At 38.5% G+C, this 27,396-nt stretch overlaps 1 protein-coding gene across 5 annotated transcripts in view; it reads left to right on the top strand.

The window, feature by feature from the left end:
- OPHN1 (oligophrenin 1) overlaps positions 1–27,396 on the top strand; it is a 627,552-nt gene that overhangs the window by 223,204 nt on the left and 376,952 nt on the right. The window lies entirely within an intron of this gene.

Genomic DNA, 27,396 nt, shown 5'->3' with positions numbered 1-27,396 from the left:
CCAAAATTATCGTGATGTAGTTAGTAACTGACAGTCACTAAGATTTAAAACTGAGGATCTGTTTAGCTTCAAATCCCACATGCTTTCAATTAAACTATACTGTCTATATCTGTGTTATCCAATATGGTAGCCAAAAACTATATAAAGAAAATAAAATTAGTTTCTCAGATATGATAGTCACATTTCAAATGCTTAGTGAGTCACATGTGGCTAGTGGCTGTTGTATTGGATAGTGCAAACATAGAACATTTCCATTATTGTAGAAATTTCTACTGGGCAGCATTGTACCAGATAATGTCAAATTCCCATGGATCTCTCTGATTCCCCAGTGTCTCATGAAGGGGCATGAATAATTGTCAAATTTCTTTTTTTTCATGAGAATATTTGGAGAAACTTTATTCATAATAGCCCCCAAACTGGAAACAGCCCAAAGGTCCATCAATGGATAAATTATTGCCAATGAGTTTTCTAAGATGCTTCCATGTCCTGTTGTTGTTGTTGTTCAGTTGCTAAATTGTGTTTAACTCTTTGCAATCACATGGACTACAGCCTGGCAGGCTTCTTGTCCTACACATTCTCCCAGAGTTTGCTCTAATCCATTTCCACTCATTTGGTGATGCTATCTAATGATCTAATCCTCTGCCACCCCCTCTCCTTTTGCCTTCAATCTTTCCCAGCATCAGGGTCTTTTTCAATGAGTTGGCTCTTTACATCAGGTGGCCAAAGTATTGGAGCTTCAGCTTCAGTATCAGCCCTTCCAATGAATATTCAGGATTTATCTCCTTTAAGATTGACTGGTTGATCTCCTTGCAGTTCAAGGAACTCTCAAGAGTCTTCTCCAACACCACAGTTCAAAAGCATCAGTTCTTCAGTGCTCAGCTTTCTTTATAGTCTAACTCTCACATCCATACATGACTATTGGAAATACCACAGCCTTGACTAGACAGACCTTTGTTGGCAAAGTAATGTCTTTGTCTTTGCTTTTAAATATGCTGTCTAGGTTGGTCATAACTTTCCTTCCAAGGAGTAAGCGTCTTTTAATTTCATGGCTGCAGTCACCATCTAAGTGATTTTGGCACCCAAGAAAACAAAATATGCCATTGTTTCTACTTTTCCCCCATCTGTTTGCCATGAAGTGATGGGACTGGATGCCATGATCTTAGTTTTTTGAATGTTGGGTTTTAAGCCAGCTTTTTCATACTCCTCTTTCATCTTCATCAGGAGATCTTTAGTTTGTCTTCACTCTCTGCCATTATATTTGTATCATCTGCATATCTGAGGTTGTTGATATTTTCCCTCACAATCTTGATTCAGCTTGTGATTCATGCAGCCCATCATTTTACATAATGTATTCTGCATATAAGTTAAATAAACAGGGTGACAATAACAGCCCTGTCATACCATCTCCTACCATCTCTGGGTTGTCCCAGAGCACCAACTTTGAGTGCCCTGCTTTATGTATCAAATTTGAACTGGTCATCTATTTTACATATGATAATATACATGTTTCACTGCTATTCTCTCAAATCATCCCACCCTCGCCTTCTCCCACACAGTCCAAAAGTCTGTTCATTTTTTTTTTATTCTATTTTATTTTATTTTTAAACTTTACAATATTGTATTAGTTTTGCCAAATATTGAAATGAATCTGCCACAGGTGTACCTGTGTTCCCCATCCTGAACCCTCCTCCCTCCTCCCTCTCTATACCATCCCTCTGGGTCGTCCCAGTGCACCAGCCCCAAGCATCCAGTATCGTGCATCGAACCTGGACTGGCAACTCGTTTCATACATGCCATTATACATGTTTCAATGCCATTCTAGAAATCTCCCCACCCTCTCCCTCTCCCACAGAGTCCATAAGACTGATCGATACATCAGTGTCTCTTTTGCTGTCTCGTACACAGGGTTATTGTTACCATCTTTCTAAATTCCATATATATGCGTTAGTATACTGTATTGGTGTTTTTCTTTCTGGCTTACTTCACTCTGTATAATAGGCTCCAGTTTCATCCACCTCATTAGAACTGATTCAAATGTATTCTTTTTAATGGCTGAGTAATACTCCATTGTGTTTATGTACCACAGCTTTCTTATCCATTCCTCTGCTGATGGACATCTAGGCTGCTTCCATGTCCTGGCTGTTATAAACAGTGCTGTGATGAACATTGGGGTACATGTGTCTCTTTCAATTCTGGTTTCCTCAGTGTGTATGCCCAACAGTGGGATTGCTGGATCATAAGGCAGTTCTATTTCCAGTTTTTTAAGGAATCTCCACACTGTTCTCCATAGTGGCTGTACTAGTTTGCATTCCCACCAACAGTGTAAGAGGGTTCCCTTTTCTCCACACCCTCTCCAGCATTTATTGCTTGTAGACTTTTGGATTGCAGCCATTCTGACTGGTGTGAAATGGTACCTCATTGTGGTTTTGATTTGCATTTCTCTGATAATGAGTGATGTTGAGCATCTTTTCATGTGTTTGTTAGCCATCTGTATGTCTTCTTTGGAGAAATGTCTATTTAGTTCTTTGGCCCATTTTTTGATTGGGTCATTTATGTTTCTGGAGGTGAGCTGTGGGAGTTGCTTGTATATTTTTGAGATTAGTTGTTTGTCAGTTGCTTCATTTGCTATTATTTTCTCCCATTCTGAAGGCTGCCTTTTCCCCTTGCTTATAGTTTCCTTTGTTGTGCAGAAGCTTTTAAGTTTAATTAGGTCCCATTTGTTTATTTTTGCTTTTATCTCCAATATTCTGGGAGGTGGGTCATAGAGGATCCTGCTGTGATGTATGTTGAAGAGTGTTTTGCCTATATTCTCCTCTAGGAGTTTTATAGTTTCTGGCCTTCTGTTTAGATCTTTAATCCATTTTGAGTTTATTTTTGTGTATGGTGTTAGAAAGTGTTCTAGTTTCATTCTTTTACAAGTGGTTGACCAGGTTTCCCAGCACCACTTGTTAAAGAGATTGTCTTTAATCCATTGTATATTCTTGCCTCCTTTGTCAAAGATAAGGTGTCCATATGTGCGTGGATTTATCTCTGGGCTTTCTATTTTGTTCCATTGATCAATATTTCTGTCTTTGTGCCAGTACCATACTGTCTTGATAACTGTGGCTTTGTAGTAGAGTCTGAAGTCAGGTAGGTCGATTCCTCCAGTTCCATTCTTCTTTCTCAAGATAGCTTTGGCTATTCGAGGTTTTTTGTATTTCCATACAAATTGTGAAATTATTTGTTCTAGCTCTGTGAAGAATACCATTGGTAGCTTGATAGGGATTGCATTGAATCTATAAATTGCTTTGGGTAGTATATTCATTTTCACTATATTGATTCTTCCAAGCCATGAACAAGGTATATTTCTCCATCTATTAGTGTCCTTTTTGATTTCTTTCACCAGTGTTTTATAGTTTTCTATATATAGGTCTTTAGTTTCTTTAGGTAGATATATTCCCAAGTATTTTATTCTTTTCGTTGCAATGGTGAATGGAATTGTTTCCTTAATTTCTCTTTCTGTTTTCTCATTATTAGTGCATAGGAATGCAAGGGATTTCTGTGTGTTGATGTTATATCCTGCAACTTTACTATAGTCATTGATTAGTTCTAGTAATTTTCTGGTGGAGTCTTTAGGGTTTTCTATGTAGAGGATCATGTCATCTGCAAACAGTGATAGTTTTACTTCTTCTTTTCCAATTTGGATTCCTTTTATTTCTTTTTCTGCTCTGATTGCTGTGGCCAAAACTTCCAAAACTATGTTGAATAGTAATGGTAAAAGTGGGCACCCTTGTCTTGTTCCTGACTTTAGAGGAAATGCTTTCAATTTTTCACCATTGAGGATAATGTTTGCTGTGGGTTTGTCATATATAGCTTTTATTATGTTGAGGTATGTTCCTTCTATTCCTGCTTTCTGGAGAGTTTTTATCATAAATGGATGTTGAATTTTATCAAAGGCTTTCTCTGCATCTATTGAGATAGTCATATGGTTTTTATTTTTCAACTTGTTAATGTGATATATTACATTGATTGATTTGCGGATATTGAAGAATCCTTGCATCCCTGGGAGAAAGCCCACTTGGTCATGGTGTATGATCTTTTAATGTGTTGTTGGATTCTGATTGCTAGAATTTTGTTAAGGATATTTGCATCTTCGTTCATCAATAATATTGGCCTGTAGTTTTCTTTTTTTGTGGGATGTTTGTCAGGTTTTGGTATTAGGATGATGGTGGACTCATAGAATGAGTTTGGAAGTTTACCTTCCTCTGCAATTTTCTGGAAGAGTTTGTGCAGGATTGGTGTTAGCTCTTCTCTAAATTTTTGGTAGAATTCAGCTGTGAAGCCATCTGGACCTGGGCTTTTGTTTGCTGGAAGATTTTTGATTACGGTTTCAATTTCCGTGCTTGTGATGGGTCTGTTAAGATTTTCTATTTCTTCCTGGTCGAGTTTTGGAAAGCTGTACTTTTCTAAGAATTTGTCCATTTCTTCCACGTTGTCCATTTCATTGATATATAATTGTTGATAGTAGTCTCTTATGATCCTTTGTATTTCTGTGTTGTCTGTTGTGATCTCTCCATTTTCATTTCTAATTTTATTGATTTGATTTTTCTCCCTTTGTTTCTTGATGAGTCTGGCTACTGGTTTGTCAATTGTATTTATCCTTTTAAAGAACCAGCTTTAGCTTTGTTGATTTTTGCTATGGTCTCTTTTGTTTCTTTTGCATTTATTTGTGCCCTAATTTTTAAGATTTCTTTCCTTCTACTAACCCTGGGGTTCTTCATTTCTTCCTTTTCTAGTTGCTTTAGGTGTAGAGTTAGGTTATTTATTTGACTTTTTTCTTGTTTCTTGAGGCATGCCTGTATTGCTATCAACTTGCCCCTTAGGACTGCTTTTAAAGTGTCCCACAGGTTTTGGGTTGTTGTGTTTTCATTTTCATTCGTTTCTATGCAAATTTTGATTTCTTTTTTGATTTCTTCTGTGATTTGTTGGTTATTCAGCAGCGTGTTGTTCAGCCTCCATATGTTGGAATTTTTAAACAGTTTTTCTCCTGTAATTGAGATCTAATCTTACTGCCTTGTGGTCAGAAAAGATGCTTGGAATGATTTCAATTTTATTGAATGTACCAAGTCTAGATTTATGGCCCAGGATGTGATCTATCCTGGAGAAGGTTCCGTGTGCGCTTGAGAAAAAGGTGAAATTAATTTTTTGGGATGAAATGTCCTATAGATATCAATTAGGTCTAACTGGTCTATTGTATCATTTAAACTTTGTGTTTCCTTGTTAATTTTCTGTTTAGTTGATCTATCCATAGGTATGAGTGAAGTATTAAAGTCTCCCACTATTATTGTTTTATTGTTAATTTCTCCTTTCATACTTGTTAGCATTTGTCTAACATATTGCGGCGCTCCCATTTTGGGTGCATATATATTTATAATTGTTATATCTTCTTCTTGGATTGATCCTTTAATCATTACATAGTGACCATCTTTGTCTCTTTTCACAGCCTTTGTTTTAAAGTCTATTTCATCTGATATGAGTATTGCTACTCCTGCTTTCTTTGGTCCCTATTTGCATGTAAAATCTTTTTCCAGCCCTACACTTTCAGTCTGTATGTGTCCCCTGTTTTGAGGTGGGTCTCTCGTAGACAACATACGTAGGGGTCTTGTTTTTGTATCCATTCATCCAGTCTTTGTCTTTTGGTTGGGGCATTCAACCCATTTACGTTTAAGGTAATTACTGATAAGTATGATCCCGTTGCCATTTACTTTATTGTTTTGGGTTCGATTTTATACACCATTTTTGTGTTTCCTGTCTAGGGAATATCCTTTAGTATTTGTTGGAGAGCTGGTTTGGTGGTGCTGAATTCTCTTAGCTTTTGCTTGTCTGAAAAGCTTTTGATTTCTCCTTCATATTTGAATGAGATCCTTGCTGGGTACAATAATCTGGGCTGTAGGTTATTTTCTTTCATCATTTTAAGTATGTCTTGCCATTCCCTCCTGGCTTGAAGAGTTTCTATTGAAAGATCAGCTGTTATCCTTTTGGGAATTCCCTTGTGTGTTATTTGTTGTTTTTCCCTTGCTGCTTTTAATATTTGTTCTTTGTGTTTGATCTTTGTTAATTTGATTAATATGTGTCTTGGGGTGTTTTGCCTTGGGTTTATTCTGTTTGGGACTCCCTGGGTTTCTTGGATTTGGGTGATTATTTCCTTTCCCATTTTAGGGCAATTTTTAACTATTATCTCCTCAAGTATTTTCTCATGGTCTTTCTTTTTGTCTTCTTCTTCTGGGACCCCTATGATTCGAATGTTGTAGCATTTAATATTTTCCTGAAGGTCTCATAGATTTTCCTCAATTCTTTTAATTCGTTTTTCTTTTTTCCTCTCTGATTCATTTATTTCTACCATTCTATCTTCTAATTCACTAATCTTATCTTCTGCCTCTGTTATTCTACTATTTGTTGCCTCCAGAGTGTTTTTAATTTCATTTATTGCATTACTCATTATATATTGACTCTCTTTTATTTCTTCTAGGTCCTTGTTAAACCTTTCTTGCATCTTCTCAGTCTTTGTCTCCAGGCTATTTATCTGTGATTCCATTTTGATTTCAAGATTTTGGATCAATTTCACTATCATTATTTGGAATTCTTTATCAGGTAGATTCCCTATCTCTTCCTCTTTTGTTTGTTTTGGTGGGTATTTATCCTGTTCCTTTATCTTCTGGTATTCCTCTGTCTCTTCATCCTGTTTAAATTACTGAGTTTGGGGTATCCTTTCTGTATTCTGTCAGTTTGTGGAGTTCTCTTTATTGTGGCGTTTCCTTGCTGTGTGTGGGTTTGTACAGGTGGCTTGTCAAGGTTTCTTGTTTAGGGAAGCTTGTGTCGGTGTTCTGGTGGGTGGAGCTGTATTTCTTCTCTCTGGAGTGCAATGAAGTGTCCAATAATGCGTTATGAGATGTCTATGGTTTTGGGGTGACTTTGGGCAGCATGTATCTTGGAGCTGAGGGCTGTGTTCCTTCGTTGCTGGAGAATTTATTTGGTATGTCTTGCCCTGGAACTTGTTGGCCCTTGTGTGGTGCTTGGTTTCAGTGTAGGTATGGAGGCATTTGATGAGCTCCTGTCAATTAATGTTCCTTGGAGTCAGGAGTTCCCTGGAGTCCAGGTTTGGACTTAAGCCTCCTGCTTCCAGTTATCAGTCTTATTTTTACAGTAGTTTCAAAGCTTCTCCTTCTATACAGCACCATTGATACAACATCTACGTTAAAGATGAAAAGTTTCTCTATTGTGAGGGTCACCCAAAGAGGTTCACAGCGTTACATGGAGAAGAGAAGAGGGAGGAGGGAGTTAGGGGTGACCCGAATGAGATGAGGTGGAATCAACAGAGGAGAGACTGGGCTAGCCAGTAATCTCTTCCTTATGTGCAATCCACAACCGGACCGCTCAGAGTTGTTCATGGAGTTATACAGAGAAAAGAAGAAGGAGGAAGGTTACAGAGATGTCCACAGGATAAAGGGGGGGAATGAAAAGGAGGGAGACAGATCCAGCCAGTAATCAGTTCCCTAAGTGTTCTCCACTGTCTGGAACACACAGAAATTCACAGAGTTGGGTAGAGTAGAGTTAGTGACGAGACACAGGTGATCTGGTGTAGAAAAAGGAGAGTCCAAAGAGAGAGAGCAGTCAAGCCAGTAATCTCGCTCCGTAGTGAAAAATGGGTACTGAAGATTGGGTTCTTAAAGGTATAAAAATGGTAACAAATACATAAAAGCAAAAATTAAAAATCTAGAGTAGAGTTTGCAATTTCAAACATATGATGTTAAAGAAAAGAAGAAGGAAAAGAGAGAGAGAAAAAACAAACAAACAAAAGCAAACAAGGCTGTGAAAATTATAATGAAAATATAGGTACAAAATTCATAACTAATACCAAAAAGCAAACAGTAAAAATCTAGAGTAGAGTTTGGAATTTCAAAAACACAATCTTAAAAGAGAAGAAGAAAAAGAAAGAGAGAGAGAAAAAAACAAACAAAAACAAACAAAGTCGCATAAATTATAAAGAAAATACAGGTACAAAATTGATAACAAATACTAAAAAGCATAAATTAAATATCTAGAGCAGAGTTTGGAATTTCAGATATACAATGTTATTAAAAGAAGAAGAGAAAGAAACAGAGAAAGAGAAAAAAAAAGGGTCACAGAAATTTAAAAAAAAACTATAGGTACAAAATTTATAAAAAATACCAAAAACCTAAAATTAAAAATGTAGAGCAGAGTTTGGCAGTTCAAAAATACAATGTTAAAGAAAAGAATGAAAAAAAAAAAAAAAAACAAGGGCAAAAAAATTATAAAAAATATATATATGAAATTTGCTTTAAAAAAATAGGGTTTTTTTTTTTTTTGCAAAGTAATCAATTATAAAAGTGAAAATTAAAAGAATAATAGAGGACTTAAAATTTTTTTAAAAAAATTAAAAAAAAAGAAAGAAAGAATGTTCGTAAAAGTAGTAAAAATATATCTAGGACTTTCTCTGGTTTTGTTGTGAGTATTGTGGGTTCAGTTCATTTTTGGCTAGTTCCTTGGTCCAACTTATACTTCTCAAGATCTATAGGCCCCTTCCTATGTAGTTGGTACTAACCACAGGGTTTTAATCTATTGCCTGTAGCTTCCAAGGCAGTTCCCTCTGTTATAGCTTCTTCTGTTTGCTGGTCTCTTCAGTGTCTGGTTTCCGCCCTGACACAAAGGGGATGGTGGTGGACACTTTTATTTTTTTTTGGTCACTTGTTCAGTTGTGCTGTGGGGAGGTAGGGAGGGATGCTCCAAACAAATAACACTGGCGTGTGCTCGCAGTGCCTCAGCCACACTGGGTCTTCCCCCGCTCACGGTGCGTGTAGCCTCTCTGCCCACACTGCTCAGGCTCTAGGTTGCTCCACCGCGAACCATCCGTGGCTGGCCCTGGGCTGCCTGCGCCTCCCAGATCCAAGCCGCTCAGGTTCAGGCACTTGGGTAGTCCTCAGAGGCGCAGACTTGGTTGGGCCTGCGTTTTGTGTCCTTCCCAGATCCCAGCAGCTCAGGTGATGAGGTGTTTGGCGCACGTGATTGCTGCAACTTATCGCCTCCCTGCCGTTCGGTTATCTAGGTGTGCAACTGGTGCACCTTCTCAGGCAGATGTTGACCGTCCAGACCCCCAAGAAGTTTTAGTTAGCAAAAAAGCCTGCTTACAGTTTTATAGATAATGTCTCTCTGGGGCTGCGATTGCCCCCTTCCGGCTCTGGTTGCCTGTCACTGGAGGGGGATGATCTGCCACCGGCTATTTCTGTCTTAGGTTAGGGCTGGCTTTTCGTGTGGTAGATATCCCACAGTCTGGTTTGCTAGCCCAAATTATTTCTCTCAGATAGCGCTCAGGGTATTCAGGCCAGATCTTTACTCTCAGCAATGCAGCCCGCGCCGTGCCTCCCTGCCCAGGCCAGCCCAGCCCCCGCTTGGTAGTGGCGTGTGCAGGCATCTGCGCTGCTTCTCCACTGGGGGAGTTACCGTAGGGCTCACAATGTGCAGGTTTTAATTGTTTATTTATTTTTCCTCCCTGTTATGTTGCCCTCTGTGCTTCCAAGGCTCAGCACAGATTCGGCAGTGAGAAGGTTTCCTGGTGTTTGGAAACTCCTCTCTTTTTAAGATTCCCTTCCCAGGACAGAACTCCATCCCTCCCTCTTTTGTCTCTTTTTTTTTGTCTTTTATATTTTTTCCTACCTCCTTTCGAAGACTTGGGTTGCTTTTCTGGGTGCCTGATGTCCTCTTCTGGCATTCAGAAGTTGTTTTGTGGAATTTACTCAGCGTTTAAATGTTCTTTTGATGAATTTTTAGGGGAGAAAGTGTTCTCCGTGTCCTACTCCTCCGCCATCTTAGCTCCTCCAAAAGTCTGTTCTTTACATCTGTGTCTAATTTCCTGCCTTGCATATAGGATCGTCATTACCATCTTTCTATTTTCCATATATATGCATTCATATACTGTATTGGTGTTTCTCTTTCTGATTCTCTTTACTCTGTATAATAGGCTCCAGTTTCATTCACCACATTAGAACTGACTCAAATATGTTCTTTTTTTATATTTGAGTAATATTCCATTGTGTGTATGTACCATGACTTCCTTATCCATTCGTCTGCCAATGGACATCTAGGTTGCTTCCATGTCTTGGCTATTGTAAAGAGTGCTGCAATGAACACTTGGGTACATGTGTCTCTTTCAATTCTGGTTTCCTTGGTGTGTATGTCCAGCAGTGCGATTGCTGGATCATATGGCAGTTTTATTTCCATTTTTTAAAGGAATCTTCACACTGTTCTCCATAGTTGGCTGTCCTGGTTTGCATTCCCACCATGTGTAAGAGGGTTCCCTTTTATCTGCACCCTCTCCAGCATTTATTTTTTGTAGCCATTTTGATGGCAGTCATTCTGACCAGTATAAGATGATATACCTCACGGTGGTTTTGATTGGCATTTCTCAAATAATGAGTGATTTTGAGCATCTTTTCGTGTGCTTATTAGCCATCTGTATGTCTTCTTTGGAGAGATGTCTGTTTAGTTCTTTGGCCCACTTTTTGATTGGGTTGTTCATTTTTCTGGTATTGAGCTCCATGAGCTGCTTGTATATTTTGGAGATTAATTACTTTTCAGTTGCTTTGTTTGCTATTATGTCCTGCCATTCTGAAAGCTGCATTATCACCTTGCTTATAGTTTCCTTCCTTGTGCAAAACCTTTTAAGTTTAATTAGTTCCCATTTGTTGAATTTTGGTTTTATTTCCATTACTCTGGAAGGTGTATAATAGATGATCTTGCTGTGATTTATGTCAGAGTGTTTTGCCTTTGTTTTACTCTAAGAGTGTTATAGTTTCTGGTCTTACATTTAGATCTTTAATACATTTTGAGTTAGTTTTTGTGTATGGTGTTAGAAAGTGTTCTAGTCTCATTCATTTACAATTAGTTGACCAGTTTTCTCCGCACCACTTGTCAAAGTGATTGTCTTTTCTCCATTGTATATTTTTGCCTCCTTTGTCAAAGATAAGGTGTCCATAGGTGCATGGATTTATCTCTGGGCTCTCTATTTTGTTCCATTGATCTATATTTCTGTCTTTGTGCCAGTACCATACTGTATTGATGACTGTGGCTTTGTAGTAGAGCCTGAAGTCAGGCAGGTTGATTCCTCCAGTTCCATTTTTTCTGAAGATTGCTTTGGCCATTCAAGGTTTTTTGTGTTTACATACAAACTGTAAAATTATTTGTTGTAGTTTTGTGCAAAATACTGTTGGTAGCTTGATAGTGATTGGTTGACTCTATAGATTGCTTTGGGTAGTATACTCATTTTCTCTGTATCGATTCTTCCAATTCAAAAACATGGTATATTTCTCCACCTATCTGTGTCATCTTTGCTTTCTTGCTCAGTGTTTTTTAGTTTTCTGTATATAGGTCTTTTGTTTCTTTAGGTAAATTTATTTCTAAGTATTTTATTGTTTTGTTGCAATGGTAAATTGGATTTGTCAGGGAACATTTAACAGGAGGATTCCTACATGTTGTTTTCTATTCCTCAAAGATTCTCTGTTCCTTATCAGTTCCTATTCCGAGAACGAGTAAAGCTGCACACAGTTCTCAGGACTGAGGTCATAGGATGAGACATGCAGTGACTCTTTTCAGTGTCAGTGACCTTGTATGTATTAGACTATCCAGTACTCTTGCCTGGAAAATCCCACGGACAGAGGAGCCTGGTAGGCTGCAGTCCATGGGGGCACAAAGAGTCGGACACAACTGAGCGACTTCACTTGTACTTTTCACTTTCATGCATTGGAGAGGGCAATGGCAACCCACTCCAGTGTTCTTGCCTGGAGAATCCTGAGGACGGGGGAGCCTGGTGGCCTGCCTTCTATGGGGTTGCACAGAGTTGGACACGATTGACATGACTTAGTAGCAGCAGCAGCAGCAGCCGCCTCCTCAGACAACCATTTGCCTTTTTGCATTTCTTCTTCTTGGGAATGGATCACTGCCTCCTGTACAGTGTCACGAACCTCAGTCCATTGTTCTTCAGGCACTTAATCTATCAGATCTAATCTCTTGAATCTGTTTGTCACTTCCACTGTATAATCATATGAGATTTGATTTAAGTCATGACTAAGTGATCTAGTGGTTTTCCCTACTTTCTTCAATTTATGTCTGAATTTGACAATACGGAGTTCACATTCTGAGCCAAAGTTAGCTCCCAATCTTGTTTGTGCTGACTATATAAAGCTTCTCCATCTTCGGTTGCAAAGAATATAATGAATCTGATTTTGGTATTCACCATCTGGCGATGTCCATGTGTAGAGTCTTCTCTTGTGTTGTTGGAAGAGGGTGTTTGCTATGAGCAGTGGGTTCTTTTGGCAAAATTCTGTTAGCTTTTCCCTTCATTTTGTAGTCAAGGACTAAGCTTGCCTGTTATACCAGATATCTCTTGACTTAATACTTTTGTATTCCAGTCCTCTATGATGAAAAGGACATCTATTTTTGGTGTCAATTCTAGAAAGTCTTATAGGTCTTCATAGAATAATTCAACTCCAGCTACTTTGGCATTAGTGGATGTGACATAGATTTGGATTGCTGTGATATTGAATGGTTTGCCTTGGAAAAGAAGAGCGATCATTTTGTTGTTTTTGAGATTGCACTGAAGAACTGCATTTTGGCATCTTTTGTTGACTTTAAGAGCTATTCCCTGTCTTCTAAGGTATTCTTGCCTGCAGTAGTAGATATAATTGTCATCTGAATTAAATTTGCCCATTCCAGTCCATTTTAGTGCACTGATTCCTAAAATATGGATGTTCACTCTTGCCATCTCCTGTTTCACCACTTTCAATTTACCTTAATTCAGGGACTTAACATTCCAGGTTCCTATGCAATATCGTTTTTTTTAAAGTACCAGACTTGGGAATGGGGTGATCCTCTTCAAACAACACTGATGCTATCACCTCTTGAAATAACCCAATATCTTACGTGAAATATGTGAAATGGTGCTGGGACAAGCATCATGAAGGGTGACTAATGATACTCAATAATCTCCTGTGGCTTCAGTATGGACAGATTTTGAGCTGTTGCTCAGGGACGCTTTTGCTGGATAGTGCAAATCAACCCACTTGCAGAATTAATTTATATTCCACTTGAATCTATTGTCAGTTTAACTTGTTTGTTTAGGCCCCAGTGGATAGGCTCTTTCAGTGCTCTAAATGTCAGAAAGCTGTTTTGTAGCTGAGTCATTTCACAGAGACAGTGGTTCCCATCAGATTAGCCAATGTGATACCTCCTTTTACACAGTTCAGTTCAGTCGCTCAGTCGTGTCCGACTCTTTGGGACCCCATGGATTGCTGCACGCCAGGCCTCCCTGCCCATCACCAACTCCTGGAGTTCACTGAGACTCACGTCCATTGAGTCAGTGATGTCATCCAGCCATCTCACCCTCTGTCGTCGCCTTCTCCTCCTGCCCCCAATCCCTCCCAGCATCAGAGTCTTTTCCAATGAGTCAACTCTTAGCATGAGGTGGCCAAAGTACTGGCGTTTCAGCTTTAGCATCATTCCTTTCAAAGAAATCCCAGGACTGATCTCCTTCAGAATGGACTGGTTGGATCTCCTTGCAGTCCAAGGGACTCTCAAGAGTCTTCTCCAACACCACAGTTCAAAAGCATCAATTCTTCAGCGCTCAGCCTTCTTCACAGTCCAACTCTCACATCCATACCTGACCACAGAAAAACCCATAGCCTTGACTAGATGGACATTTGTTGGCAAAGTAATGTCTCTGCTTTTGAATATGCTATCTAGGTTGGTCATAACTTTCCTTCCAAGGAGTAAGCATCTTTTAATTTCATGGCTGCAGTCACTATCTGCAGTGATTTTGGAGCCCCCAAAAATAAAGTTTGACACTGTTTCCACTGTTTCCCCATCTATTTCCCATGAAGTGATGGGATCAGATGCCATAATTTTCGTTTTCTGAATGTTGAGCTTTAAGCCAACTTTTTCACTCTCCACTTTCACTTTCATCAAGATCCTTTTGAGTTCCTCTTCTCTTTCTGCCATAAGGGTGGTGTCATCTGCATATCTGAGGTTATTGATATTTCTGCTGGCAATCTTGATTCCAGCTTGTGTTTCTTCCAGTCCAGTGTTTCTCATGATGTACTCTGCATGTAAATTCAATAAGCAGGTGACAATATACAGCCTTGATGTACTTCTTTTCCTATTTGGAACCAGTCTGTTGTTCCATGTCCAGTTCTAACTGTTGCTTCCTGACTTGCATACAGGATTCTCAAGAGGTAGGTCAGCTGGTCTGGTATTCCTATCTCTTTCAGAATGTTCCACAGTTTATTGTTATCCACACAGTCAAAGGCTTTGGCATAGACAATAAAGCAAAAATAGATGTTATTCTGGAACTCTCTTGCTTTTTCGATGATCCAGCGGATGTTGGCAATTTGATCTCTGGTTCGTCTGCCTTTTCTAAAACCTGCTTGAACATCTGGAATTTCACTGTTCACGTATTGCTGAAGCCTGGCTTGGAGAATTTTGAGCATTACTTTATAGCGTGTGAGACAAGTGCAGTTGTGTGGTAGTGTGAGCATTCTTTGGCATTGCCTTTCTTTGGGATTGGAATGGCACCTGAGCTTTCCCAGTCCTGTGGCCACTGCTGAGTTTTCCAAATTTGCTGGCATATTGAGTGCAGCACTTTCACAGCATCATTTTTCAGGATTTTAAATAGCTCAACTAGAATTCCATCACCTCCTCTAGCTTTGTTCATAGTGCTGCTTTCTAAGGCCCACTTGACTTCACATTCCAGGATATCTGGCTCTAAATGAGTGATCACACCATTGTGATTATCTGGGTTATGAAGATCTTTTTTGTACAGTTCTTCTGTGTATTCTTGCCACCTCTTCTTAATATCTTCTGCTTCTGTTAGGTCCATACCATTTCTGTCCTTTATCGAGCGCATCTTTGCATGAAATGTTCCCTTGGTATCTCTAATTTTCTTGAAGAGATCTCTAGTCTTTCCCATTCTGTTGTTTTCCTCTATTTTTTTGCATTGATCGCTGAGGAAGGCTTTCTTATCTCTTCTTGCTATTCTTTGGAACTCTGCATTCAGATGCTTATATCTTTCCTTTTCTCCTTTGCTTTTTACTTCTCTTCTTTTCACAGCTATTTGTAAGGCCTCCCCAGGCAGCCATTTTGCTTTTTTGCATTTCTTTTCCATGGGGATGGTCTTGATCCCTGTCTCCTGTGCAATGTCACGAACCTCTTTCCATAGTTCATCAGGCACTTTAACAGATCTAGGCCCTTAAATTGATTTCTCACTTCCACTGTATAATTATAAGGGATTTGATTTAGGTCATAGCTGAATGGTGTAGTGGTTTCCCCTCGTTTCTTCAATTCAACTCTGAATTTGGTAATAAGGAGTTCTTGATCTGAGCCACAGTCAGCTCCTGGTCTTGTTTTTGTGACTGTATAGAGCTTCTCCATCTTTTACTGCAAAGAATATAATCAGTCTGATTTCGGTGTTGACCATCTGGTGATGTCCATGTGTAGAGTCTTCTCTTGTGTTGTTGGAAGAGTGTGTTTGCTATGACCAGTGCATTCTCTTGGCAAAACTCTATTAGTCTTTGCCCTGCTTCATTCCGTATTCCAAGGCCAAATTTGCCTTTTACTCCAGGTGTTTCTTGACTTCCTACTTTTGCATTGCAGTCCTTTATAAAGAAAAGGACATCTTTTTTGGGTGTTAGTTCTAAAATGTCTTGTAGGTCTTCATAGAACCAGTCAATTTCATCTTCTTTAGCATTACTGTTTGGGCCATAGACTTGGATTACTGTGATATTGAATGGTTTGCCTTGGAAACGAACAGAGATCATTCTGTCGTTTTTGAGATTGCATCCAAGTACTGAATTTCAGTAGCTTCTAAATGGTCGTCAGATGGTTCCTTTCCCACGTATCATATAGATGCCATGCAGGGCACTGTTGGGTACCTGGACATGGAAGACTTTTTGTTCCCTGTTTCTTGTAGGCAAGACTCTAGGCTCCATGACCTTCCCTGAATTCCAAAGGGCAAATTCAAAGCCTTGTTAATCAGGTGAGGAGCAGCCGAGAAACCACCTGAGGCAAGATTTAAGGAACCAGAGAAGTTCATCAAGATTAGGAGACTTGGCCATCAGAGATGCTGTAGAGATTGTAATTTTTTCAGCAGTCACACCCTTTTGAAACTCTGCAGAAGAAAGAAGAATGCAAGACTGTTACTGACTTGATCCTTATCACATTACCTGAGACCAGGAGTCATAACTATATAAACTTTGCCTATTCCCCAGGGAGTGTGTGGTACAGCACCACCAGGGAGGTGCTGGCTTGTGATCCCCCTTTGCCTAGCAAAGGAATACAGCCACACTTTCTGTCTTCTCTATACCTTTGTATCCATATATCTATTCAGAATTGATGCACAAAGAGCATCAAAAAATTCTGGCATCAAAATTTTGGGTCAGGTTTTGGCATCAAAATTCTGGGTCAGGTGATCTCATACATGTCCTCTTTATTGAAGTTTTTTTGCGTAGATGTAACCTTTTGATTGGAACTCCTAATTTTCTCCTTCAAGCAGAGGAGTTTCCTTTGAGTCTGTTTTACAAACTGGATTTTTGGGGCAATATTTGTTTTTATTTTTTTATTTTATTTTTTATTTTTTTTAAATTTTATTTTATTTTTAAACTTTACATAATTGTATTAGTTTTGCCAAATATCAAAATGAATCCATCACAGGTATACATTTGCTCCCCATCCTGAACCCTCCTCCCTCCTCCCTCCCCATACCATCCCTCTGGGTCGTCCCGTGCACTAGCCCCAAGCATCCAGTATCGTGCATCAAACCTGGGCTGGCATCTCGTTTCATACATGATATTTTACATGTTTCAATGCCATTCTCCCAAATCTTCCCACCCTCTCCCTCTCCCACAGAGTCCATAAGACTGTTCCATACATCAGTGTCTCTTTTGCTGTCTTGTACACAGGGTTATTGTTATCATCTTTCTAAATTCCATATATATGCGTTAGTATACTGTATTGGTGTTTTTCCTTCTGGCTTACTTCACTCTGTAGAATAGGCTCCAGTTTCATCCACCTCATTAGAACTGATTCAAATGAATTCTTTTTAATGGCTGAGTAATACTCCATTGTGTATATGTACCACAGCTTTCTTATCCATTCCTCTGCTGATGGACATCTAGGTTGCTTCCATGTCCTGGCTATTATAAACAGTGCTGCGATGAACATTGGGGTACACATGTCTCTTTCCCTTCTTGTTTCCTCAGTGTGTATGCCCAGCAGTGGGATTGCTGGATCATAAGGAAGTTCTATTTTCAGTTTTTTAAGGAATCTCCACACTGTTCTCCATAGTGGCTGTACTAGTTTGCATTCCCACCAACAGTGTACGAGGGTTCCCTTTTCTCCACACCCTCTCCAACATTTATTATTTGTAGACTTTTGGATCGCAGCCATTCTGACTGGTGTGAAATGGTACCTCATAGTGGTCTTGATTTGCATTTCTCTGATAATGAGTGATGTTGAGCATCTTTTCATGTGTTTGTTAGCCATCTGTATGTCTTCTTTGGAGAAATGTTTGTTTAGTTCTTTGGCCCATTTTTTGATTGGGTCATTTATTTTTCTGGAGTTGAGCTGTAGGAGTTCTTGTATATTTTTGAGATTAGTTGATTGTCAGTTGCTTCATTTGCTATTATTTTCTCCCATTATGAAGGCTGTCTTTTCACCTTGTTAATAGTTTCCTTTGATGTGCAGAAGCTTTTAAGGTTAATTAGGTCCCATTTGTTTATTTTTGCTTTTATTTCCGATATTCTGGGAGGTGGGTCATAGAGGATCCTGCTGTGATGTATGTCAGAGAGTGTTTTGCCTATGTTCTCCTCTAGGAGTTTTATAGTTTCTGGTCTTATGTTTAGATCTTTAATCCATTTTGTGTTTATTTTTGTGTATGGTGTTAGAAAGTGTTCTAGTTTCATTCTTTTACAAGTGGTTGACCAGATTTCCCAGCACCACTTGTTAAAGAGATTGTCTTTAATCCATTGTATATTCTTGCCTCCTTTGTCAAAGATAAGGTGTCCATATGTGCGTGGATTTATCTCTGGGCTTTCTATTTTGTTCCATTGATCCATATTTCTGTCTTTGTGCCAGTAGCCTACTATCTTGATAACTGTGGCTTTGTAGTAGAGCCTGAAGTCAGGTAGGTCGATTCCTCCAGTTCCATTCTTCTTTCTCAAGATAGCTTTGGCTATTCGAGGTTTTTTGTATTTCCATACAAATTGTGAAATTAATTGTTCTAGCTCTGTGAAGAATACTGTTGGTAGCTAGATAGGGATTGCATTGAATCTATAAATTGCTTTGGGTAGTATACTCATTTTCACTATATTCATTCTTCCAATCCATGAACATGGTATATTTCTCCATCTATTAGTGTCCTGTTTGATTTCTTTCACCAGTGTTTTATAGTTTTCTATATATAGGTCTTTAGTTTCTTTAGGTAGATATATTCCTAAGTATTTTATTCTTTCCGTTGCAATGGTGAATGGAATTGTTTCCTTAATTTCTCTTTCTGTTTTCTCATTATTAGTGTATAGGAATGCAAGGGATTTCTGTGTGTTGATTTTATATCCTGCAACTTTACTATCGTCACTGATTAGTTCTAGTAATTTTCTGGTGGAGTCTTTAGGGTTTTCTATGTATAGGATCATGTCATCTGCAAATAGTGAGAGTTTTACTTCTTCTTTTCCAATTTGGATTCCTTTTATTTCTTTTTCTGCTCTGATTGCTGTGGCCAAAACTTCCAAAACTATGTTGAATAGTAATGGTGAAAGCGGCCACCCTTGTCTTGTTCCTGACTTTAGAGGAAATGCTTTCAATTTTTCACCATTGAGGATAATGTTTGCTGTGGGTTGGTCATATATAGCTTTTATTATGTTGAGGTATGTTCCTTCTATTCCTGCTTTCTGGAGAGTTTTTATCATAAATGGGTGTTGAATTTTGTCAAAGGCTTTCTCTGCATCTATTGAGATAATCATATGGTTTTTATTTTTCAATTTGTTAATGTGGTGTATTACATTGATTGATTTGCGGATATTGAAGAATCCTTGCATCCCTGGGATAAAGCCCACTTGGTCATGGTGTATGATCTTTTTAATGTGTTGTTGGATTCTGATTGCTAGAATTTTGTTAAGGATTTTTGCATCTATGTTCATCAGTGATATTGGCCTGTAGTTTTCTTTTTTTGTGGGATGTTTGTCAGGTTTTGGTATTAGGGTGATGGTGGCCTCATAGAATGAGTTTGGAAGTTTACCTTCCTGTGCAATTTTCCGGAAGAGTTTGTGCAGGATAGGTGTTAGCTCTTCTCTAAATTTTTGGTAGAATTCAGCTGTAAAGCCGTCTGGACCTGGGCTTTTGTTTGCTGGAAGATTTTTGATTACAGTTTCAATTTCCGTGCTTGTGATGGGTCTGTTAAGATTTTCTATTTCCTCCTGTTCCAGTTTTGGAAAGTTGTACTTTTCTAAGAATTTGTCCATTTCTTCCATGTTGTCCATTTTATTGGCATATAATTGTTGATAGTAGTCTGTTATGATCCTTTGTATTTCTGTGTTGTCTGTTGTGATCTCTAAAAAGTTATAAACCACTTCTTTTTGCTAAAATCTGATACATTTCACTTTTCCAATTAAATAGCGTATGTCTTTCAACCTCCATATGGCAGTTTGTGTATTTATGCAATTAGAAAGACGTTTGTTTTCTTCTCATTTAATGTGTCATTTACAACTTTATAAGACTTCAGTTCAGTTGCTCAGTAGTGTCCGACTCTTTGTGACTCCATGAACCGTAGCACGCCAGACCTCCATTTTCATCACCAACTCCTGGAGTTTAGCCAAACTCAGGTCCACTTAGTCGGTGATGTCATCCATCTCATACTCTGTTTTCCCATTCTCCTTCTGCCTCAGTCTTTCCCAGCATCAGGGTTCTTTCAAATGAGTAAGTTTTTCACATCAGGTGGCCAAAGTATTGGAGTTTCAGCTTCAACATCAGTCCTTCCAATGAATACCCAGGAGTGATCTCCTTTAGGATGAACTGGTTGGAACTCCTTGCAGTCCAAGGGACTCTCAAGAGTCTTCTCCAACACCACACTTCAAAAGTATCAATTCTTCTGCACTCAGCTTTCTTTATGGTCCAAATCTCACATCCATACATGACTAATGGAAAACCATAGCCTTGATTAGATGGACCTTTGTTGACAAAGTAATGTTTCTGCTTTATAATATCTAGGTTGGCCATAACTTTCCTCCCAAGGAGTAAGCATCTTTTAATTTCAAGGCTGCAGTAACCATCTGCAGTGATTTTGGAGACCAGAAAAATAAAACCAGCCACTGTTTCCCCAAATATTTGCCATGAAGTGATGGGATTGGATGCCATGATCTTAGTTTTCTGAATGCTGAGCTTTAAGCCAACTTTTTCACTCTCCACTTTCACTTTCATCAAGAGGCTTTTGAGTTTTTCTTCACTTTCTGCCATAAGGGTGGTGTCATCTGCATATCTGAGGTTATGCAGTTGATAATTCTCCCAGCAATTATGATTCTAGCTTGTGCTTCCTCCAGCCCAGCGTTTCTCATGATGTACTCTGCATATAAGTTCAATAAGCAGGGTGACAATATACAGCCTTGACGTACCCCTTTTCCTATTTGGAAGCAGTCTCTTGTTCCATGTCCAGTTCTAACTGTTGCTTCCTGACCTGCATACAGGATTTTCAAGAGGCAGGTCAGGTGGTCTGGTATTCCCATCTCTTTCAGAATGTCCCACAGTTTATTGTGATCTACACAGTCAAAGGCTTTGGCATAGTCAATAAAGCAGAAATATATGCTTTTCTGGAACTCTCTTGCTTTTTCGATGATCCAGCAGATGTTGGCAATTTGATCTCTGGTTCGTCTGCCTTTTCTAAAACCTGCTTGAACATCTGGAAGTTCACGGTTCACGTATTGCTGAATCTGGCTTGTAGAATTTTGAGCATTACTTTATTAGTGTGTGAGATGAGGGCAATTGTGTGTTAGTTTGAACATTCTTTGGCATTGCCTTTCTTTGGGATTGGAATGGCAACTGAGCTTTTCCAGTCCTGTGGCCACTGCTGAGTTTTCCAAATTTGCTGGCATATTGAATGCAGCACTTTCACAATGTCATCTTTTAGGATTTTAAATGGCTCAACTGGAATTCCATCACCTCCACTGGTTTTGTTCATAGTGGTGCTTCCTAAGGCCCACTTGAGTTCACATTCTAGGATGTCTGGCTCTAGGTGAGTGATCACACCATCGTGATTATTTGGGTCGTGAAGATCTTTTTTGTACAGTTCTTCTGTGTATTCTTGCCACCTCTTCTTAATATCTTCTGGTTCTAGGCTCTTAAATCTATTTCTCACTTCCACTGTATAATCATAAGGAATGTGATTTAGGTCATACTTGAATGGTCTAGTGATTTTCCCTACTTTCTTCAATTTAAATGTGAATTTGGCAATAAGCAGTTCATGATGTGAGCCACAGTTAACTCCCAGTCTTGTTTTTGCTGACTGTATACAGCTTCTCCATTGTTGGCTGCAAAGAATACAATCAATCTGATTTTGGTGTTGACCATCTGGTGATGTCCATGTGTAGAGACTTCTCTAGTTATATTAGACTAATCCCGTTTTATAATGCTTCACTTCTGAAAAAATAGTTTGCAGTTTTTGCATTCTGAAGATTGAAATTACATATAGTCCCCCCCAACATATATAATTTCAAATGATATAGTAATGTTGACTGAAAAAATGTACCACTTGAAATTTGAAAAGACACTGCTCTGAACAGGTAAGACAGGAGCTGGGATATATTGGGGGTTTTGCAGCAAAATTCAGCCAGTTAGAACATAAAAAGATTACTGTTAATTGAAGAAAAGTGGACATCTCAGGTTAATGAAACTAGCATATGATTTTTGTACTGTATGTAACGAAGCAATAGCATGGGCTTATTAAAATTATTCCTTTCATATGTATCATAACTATTAGGGCCAGTATCCTGTTTTTCTCAGTCCTGAATTCCCTCGGAGTGCACAGTTGGAGGTGGATGCCATGGCTGATGACTTGATGGCTGCAACAGCTTTTGTTTGCTGAAATGGCAGTAGACCTTCTTGCTGCTGCTGCTAAGTCACTTCAGTTGTGTCTGACTCTGTGCGACCCCATAGACGCCAGCCCACCAGAGTCCCCCGTCCCTGGGATTCTCCAGGCAAGAACAGTGGAGTGGGTTGCCATTTCCTTCTCCAATGCATGAAAGTGAAAAGTGAAAGTGAAGTCGCTCAGTCGTGTCTGACTCTTAGTGACCCCATGGACTGCAGCCTACCAAGCTCCTCCACATTCGGGATTTTCCAGGCAAGAGTACTGGAGTAGGGTGCCATGTTTGCTGAAATGGCAAGAGACCTTCTTAGTCCACAGTATTATAAGATCTGAAAGAAACTCAGCAGTCTCCACTCTTTCCTTCCTTCTCAGGGGCTTCTTCTTCTTTTTTTTTTTTTTCCTTTCTTTTCCATTATGGTTTGTTACAGTGTATTAAATATAGTTTCCTGTGCTATCAATAGGACTTTGCTGTTTATCCATTCTATATATAATAGTTTGCATCTGGTAGTCACAAACTCCCAATCCAGTTCTCTCGTCTTCCCCATCCCCCATGGCAACTACAAGTCTATTCTCTATGTCTGTGAGTTTATTTCTGTTTTGAATATGAATTCATTTGTAAGATTTTTTCAATTCCACCTATAAGTGATATCACTTGTCGTTCTGTGATTTGCTTCAATTAGTATAATAATCTTTATGTGCATCCATGTTACTGTAAATGGAAACATTTCATTCTTTTTTTATGGCCAGGTAATACTTAAAGAGATGAGAATACCAGACCACCTAACCTGCCTCTTGGGAATCTTGTATGCAGGTCAGGAAGCAACAGTTAGAACTGGACATGGAACAACAGACTGGTTCCAAATAGGAAAAGGAGTACATCAAGGCTGTATATTGTCACCCTCCTTATTTAACTCATATGCAGAGTACATCATGAGAAACCCTGGGCTGGAGTAAGTACAGGCTGGAATCATGATTGCTGGGAGAAATATCAATAACCTCAGATATGCTGATGACACCACTCTTTTGGCAGAAATGAAGAAGAACTAAAGAGCCTCTTGATGAAAGTGAAAGAGGAGAGTTAAAAAGTTAGCTTAAAGCTCAGCATTCAGGAAACTAAGATCATAGCATCCGGTCCCATCCCTTCATGGGAAATAGATGAGGAAACAGTGGAAACAGTGTCAGACTTTATTTTTCTGGTCTCCAAAATCACTGCAGATGTTGATTGCAGCCATGAAATTAAAAGATGCTTACTCCTTGGAAGGAAAGTTATGACCAACCTAGACAGCATATTAAAAAGCAGAGACATTACTTTGCCAACAAAGGTCCATCTAGTCAAGGCGATGGTTTTTCCAGTGGTCATATATGAATGTGAGAGTTGGAGTATAAAGAAAGCTGAGCACAGAAGAAGTGATGCTTTTGAAGTGTGGTGTTGGAGAGGACTCTTGAGAGTCCCTTGGACTGCAAGGAGTTCCAACCAGTCCATCCTAAAGAGATCAGTCCTGGGTGTTTATTGGAAGTACTGATGTTGAAGCTGAAACTGCAGTACTTTGGCCACCTGATGCGAAGAGCTGTCTCATTGGAAAAGGCCCTGATGCTGGGAAGGATTGAGAGCAGGAGCAGAAGGGAACGACAGAGGATGAGATGGTTGGATGGCATCACTGACTCAGTGGACACGGGTTTTGGTGGACTCCGGGAGTTGGTGATGGACAGAGAGGCCTGGTGTGCTGCAGTTCATGGGGTCACAAAGAGTTGGACATGACTGAGCGACTGAACTGAACTGAACTGAATACTTCGTTTTATACACATACTGCATCTTCTTTATTTATTCATTTGTCAATGAACATTTAGATTGCTTCTGTGTCTTGTCTGTCGTAAAAAGTGCTGCTATGAACATAAGGATGCATATATCTTTTTTAGGTATAGTTTTGTTCAGATATATGCCCAGGAGTGGGATTGGTGGACAACTCTCTTTTTAGTTTTTTGAGAACCGTTTATAATGTTCTGTATAGGGGCTGCACCAGTTTATAACACAACAGTGTGGAAGTCTTCCCTTTTGTCTCCACCCTCTTCAGCATTTTTTATTTGCAGAATTTTTAATGATGGCCATTCTGACCAGTGTGAATTGGTACCAAAGTGTAGTTCTGATTTACATTTCTCAGAGGCATCTATTTTTAACCAGTTTCGTTTGTACTCTATTGGTGGTCATTTTCCTATTTAAAATATACTTGTATTGCTGTTTCTTGATTTATCAAATTTAGCAATTATTTTGTCATGCTCTAAATACTAGAACGCATTGTTGACACCTGTATTTTCCTCCCTTTATAATTTTTTTTTTTACATTGCATGGTTTCTTTGTCTTTATTTTTTATTTTATTTAATTTTTTATTATGTATTTATTTTTTTTTTATTTCACAATATTGTATTGGTTTTGCCATACAATAATTTTTTGAATAATTATAAAACCGTTTTACTTCCTCTGTTGCTTAACTATGTTACTTTAAATAATATAATTAAACAACTATTTCCTACTCATCAAGTTATCTTTTTGTGTATGTATCAATATTCCTTTTCATACCTTTTTTCTTCCAGTTTTCTTGAGGTATAATTGACAGCAGTACATAAGTTTAAGGTTTATACCATAATGATTTGACTTACATCATGAAATGTTTATTACAATAAGTTTAGGGAATATCATTCAACTTCACATAGATACTAAATTAAAGAATTTTTATTCCTTGTGGTGAGAACTCTTAGGATTTACTCTCTTAAGAGCTTTCATATATAACATACAGTATGTTAATTATATTTATTATGTTGTACATTACATCCCTTGTACTTATTTATTTTATAAACAGACGTTTGTACCTTTTGACTGAGTACATCTAATTCTCCCCATGTTTCATCTCTAGCCTCTCGTAGCCACAAAACTCTCTTTTTCTATGAGTTTGTTTATTGGGTAGTTTGTTTTTAAAGTGTAACTGACCTATGCCATTGTCTTAGTTTGTGGTACCTAGTGATTTGATTTTTCTGTATGTTCAAAATAATCTCCATGATAAGTCCAGTTGTCATCTGTCACCATACAAAGATTATATTGTTACTGACTATATTCTCCATAATGTATATGTCATGCCCATTACTCATTTATTTTGCATCTGAAAGTTTGTACCTCTTAATCTCCCTCACTTATTTTTTTCCTTCTTCAACTTTTCTCCCCTCCAGCAACCATCTGCTTGCTCTCCAGATCTAGAACTCATTTTCGTTTTGTTACATTTGCTCACTTGTTTCAATTTTTAGATTCCACATATAAGTAAAATTGTACCAAATTTGTCTTTCTTGGTCTGACTTATTTCACTTAACATGATACTCTCTGGGTCCTTCCATGTTGACATAAATAGCAAGAATTCATTTATTTATGGCTGAATAATATTTCATCGTGTGTATATGCTACATCTTCATCTGTTCATCTATTGATGGGTACTTAGGTTGCTTCCATATCTAGGCTATTGCAAATAATACTGCAATGAAATTAGTGTTTTTATATTTTCAGATATATACCCAGGAGTGGAGTAGCTGGATCGTATTGGAAGCTCTATATTTAAATTTTTGAAGAATGTTCATACTGTTCCTCATAGTTGTTGAACCAATTTACATTCCTACCAACAGTGCATGAGGGTTTCCTTTTCTCCACATTGTCTCCAAAGTTTGTTATTTGTTCCCTAGAACTCATCAATAAATTTGGTAAGGTTGTAGCATACAAAATTAATATACAAAAATCTGTTGCATTTCTATACATCAACAATGAACTATCAGAAAGAAAAATAAAGAGAACAATCTTATTTAGAATTAAGCAGAAAGAATTAAATGCCTAGGAATAAATCTAAGTGAGAAATTAAAATACTTAAAACTGGGAAAGAATTAAGATACCAGTGGAAGAAACTGAAGATGAAACAGAGGGAAAAAATATGCTGTGTTCTTGGATGGAAAGGATTAATATTGTTAAAATGTCCATATTACCCAGGCCAAGCTACAGATTAAGTGCAAACTCTATCAAAATGCCAATTCTGTTTTTCACAGAACTAAAGCAAATAATTATAAATTTGTTTGGAACCACATAAGACTTCATATAGTGAAAGTAATACTGAGAAAGATGAATATTGGAGGCATCAGACTTCATATTTTCACACTATAATACAAAGCTGTAGAAATCCAAACAGTATGTTAAAAGCACTAAAACAGTCCCATATGCCAATGGAACAGAATACACAGGCCAGAAATGAGCTTTCACATATGGTCAACTAATTTATAACAAAGGAGGCAAGAAGATAAAATGGGGAATTAGAGAGCCTTTTCAATAAATGATGTTGGACAAGCTGGGCAACTGGATGCAAAAGAATGAAACTGAAGTACTCTCTCACACCATGTGGAAAAATAAATAAATTCAAAATGGATTAAAGACGTAAGTGTCAGAGTTGTGACTATAAAACTTTTAGAAGAAAACAGAGATGGTAAGCTCTTTTTTTTTTTTTTTTTTTGCTCTTTTGATATCAGTCTTCAGTTCAGTTCAGTCACTCAGTTGTGTCTGACTCTTTGCGACCCCATGGACTGCACCACACCACGCTTCCCTGTCCATCACTAACTCCTGGAGCTTACTCACAGTCTTGTCCATTGAGCCAGTGATGCCATCCAACCATCTGTTTTCCTCTGTTGTCCCCTTCTCCTTCTGCCTTCAATCTTTCCCAGCATCATGGTCTTTCCCAATGAGTCAGTTCTTTGCATCAGGTGGCCAAAGTATTGGAATTTCAGCTTCAGCATCAGTCCTTCCAATGAATATTCAGGAGTGATTTCCTTTAGGATGTACTGGTTGGATCTCCTTGCAGTCGCAGGGACTCTCAAGAACCTTCTGCTATACCACAATACAAAAGCATGAATTCTTTGGCACTCAGCTTTTTAATTAAAAAAAATTGAACTATAAAGTCCAATTCTCACATGCATACATGACTCCTGGAAAGATCATAGTTTTGACTAGATGGACCTTTGTTGGCAAAGAAGTGTCTCTGCTTTTTAATATGCTGTCTAGGTTGGTAATAGCTTTTCTTCCAAGGAGGAAGCGTCTTTTGAATTCATGGCTGCAATCACCATCTGCAGTGATTTTGGAGAAAATAGTGTTTCACTGTTTCCACTCTTTCCCCTTCTATTTGCCATGAAGTGATGGGACTGGATACCACGAT

The sequence above is a fragment of the Bos indicus x Bos taurus genome, chromosome X (genome assembly GCF_003369695.1).
Source record: "Bos indicus x Bos taurus breed Angus x Brahman F1 hybrid chromosome X, Bos_hybrid_MaternalHap_v2.0, whole genome shotgun sequence".
NCBI classification, from domain to species: Eukaryota; Metazoa; Chordata; class Mammalia; order Artiodactyla; family Bovidae; genus Bos; species Bos indicus x Bos taurus.
The sequence above is the reverse complement of the archived record's forward strand: the minus strand, read 5'-3'. Positions and strand labels throughout refer to the sequence as shown.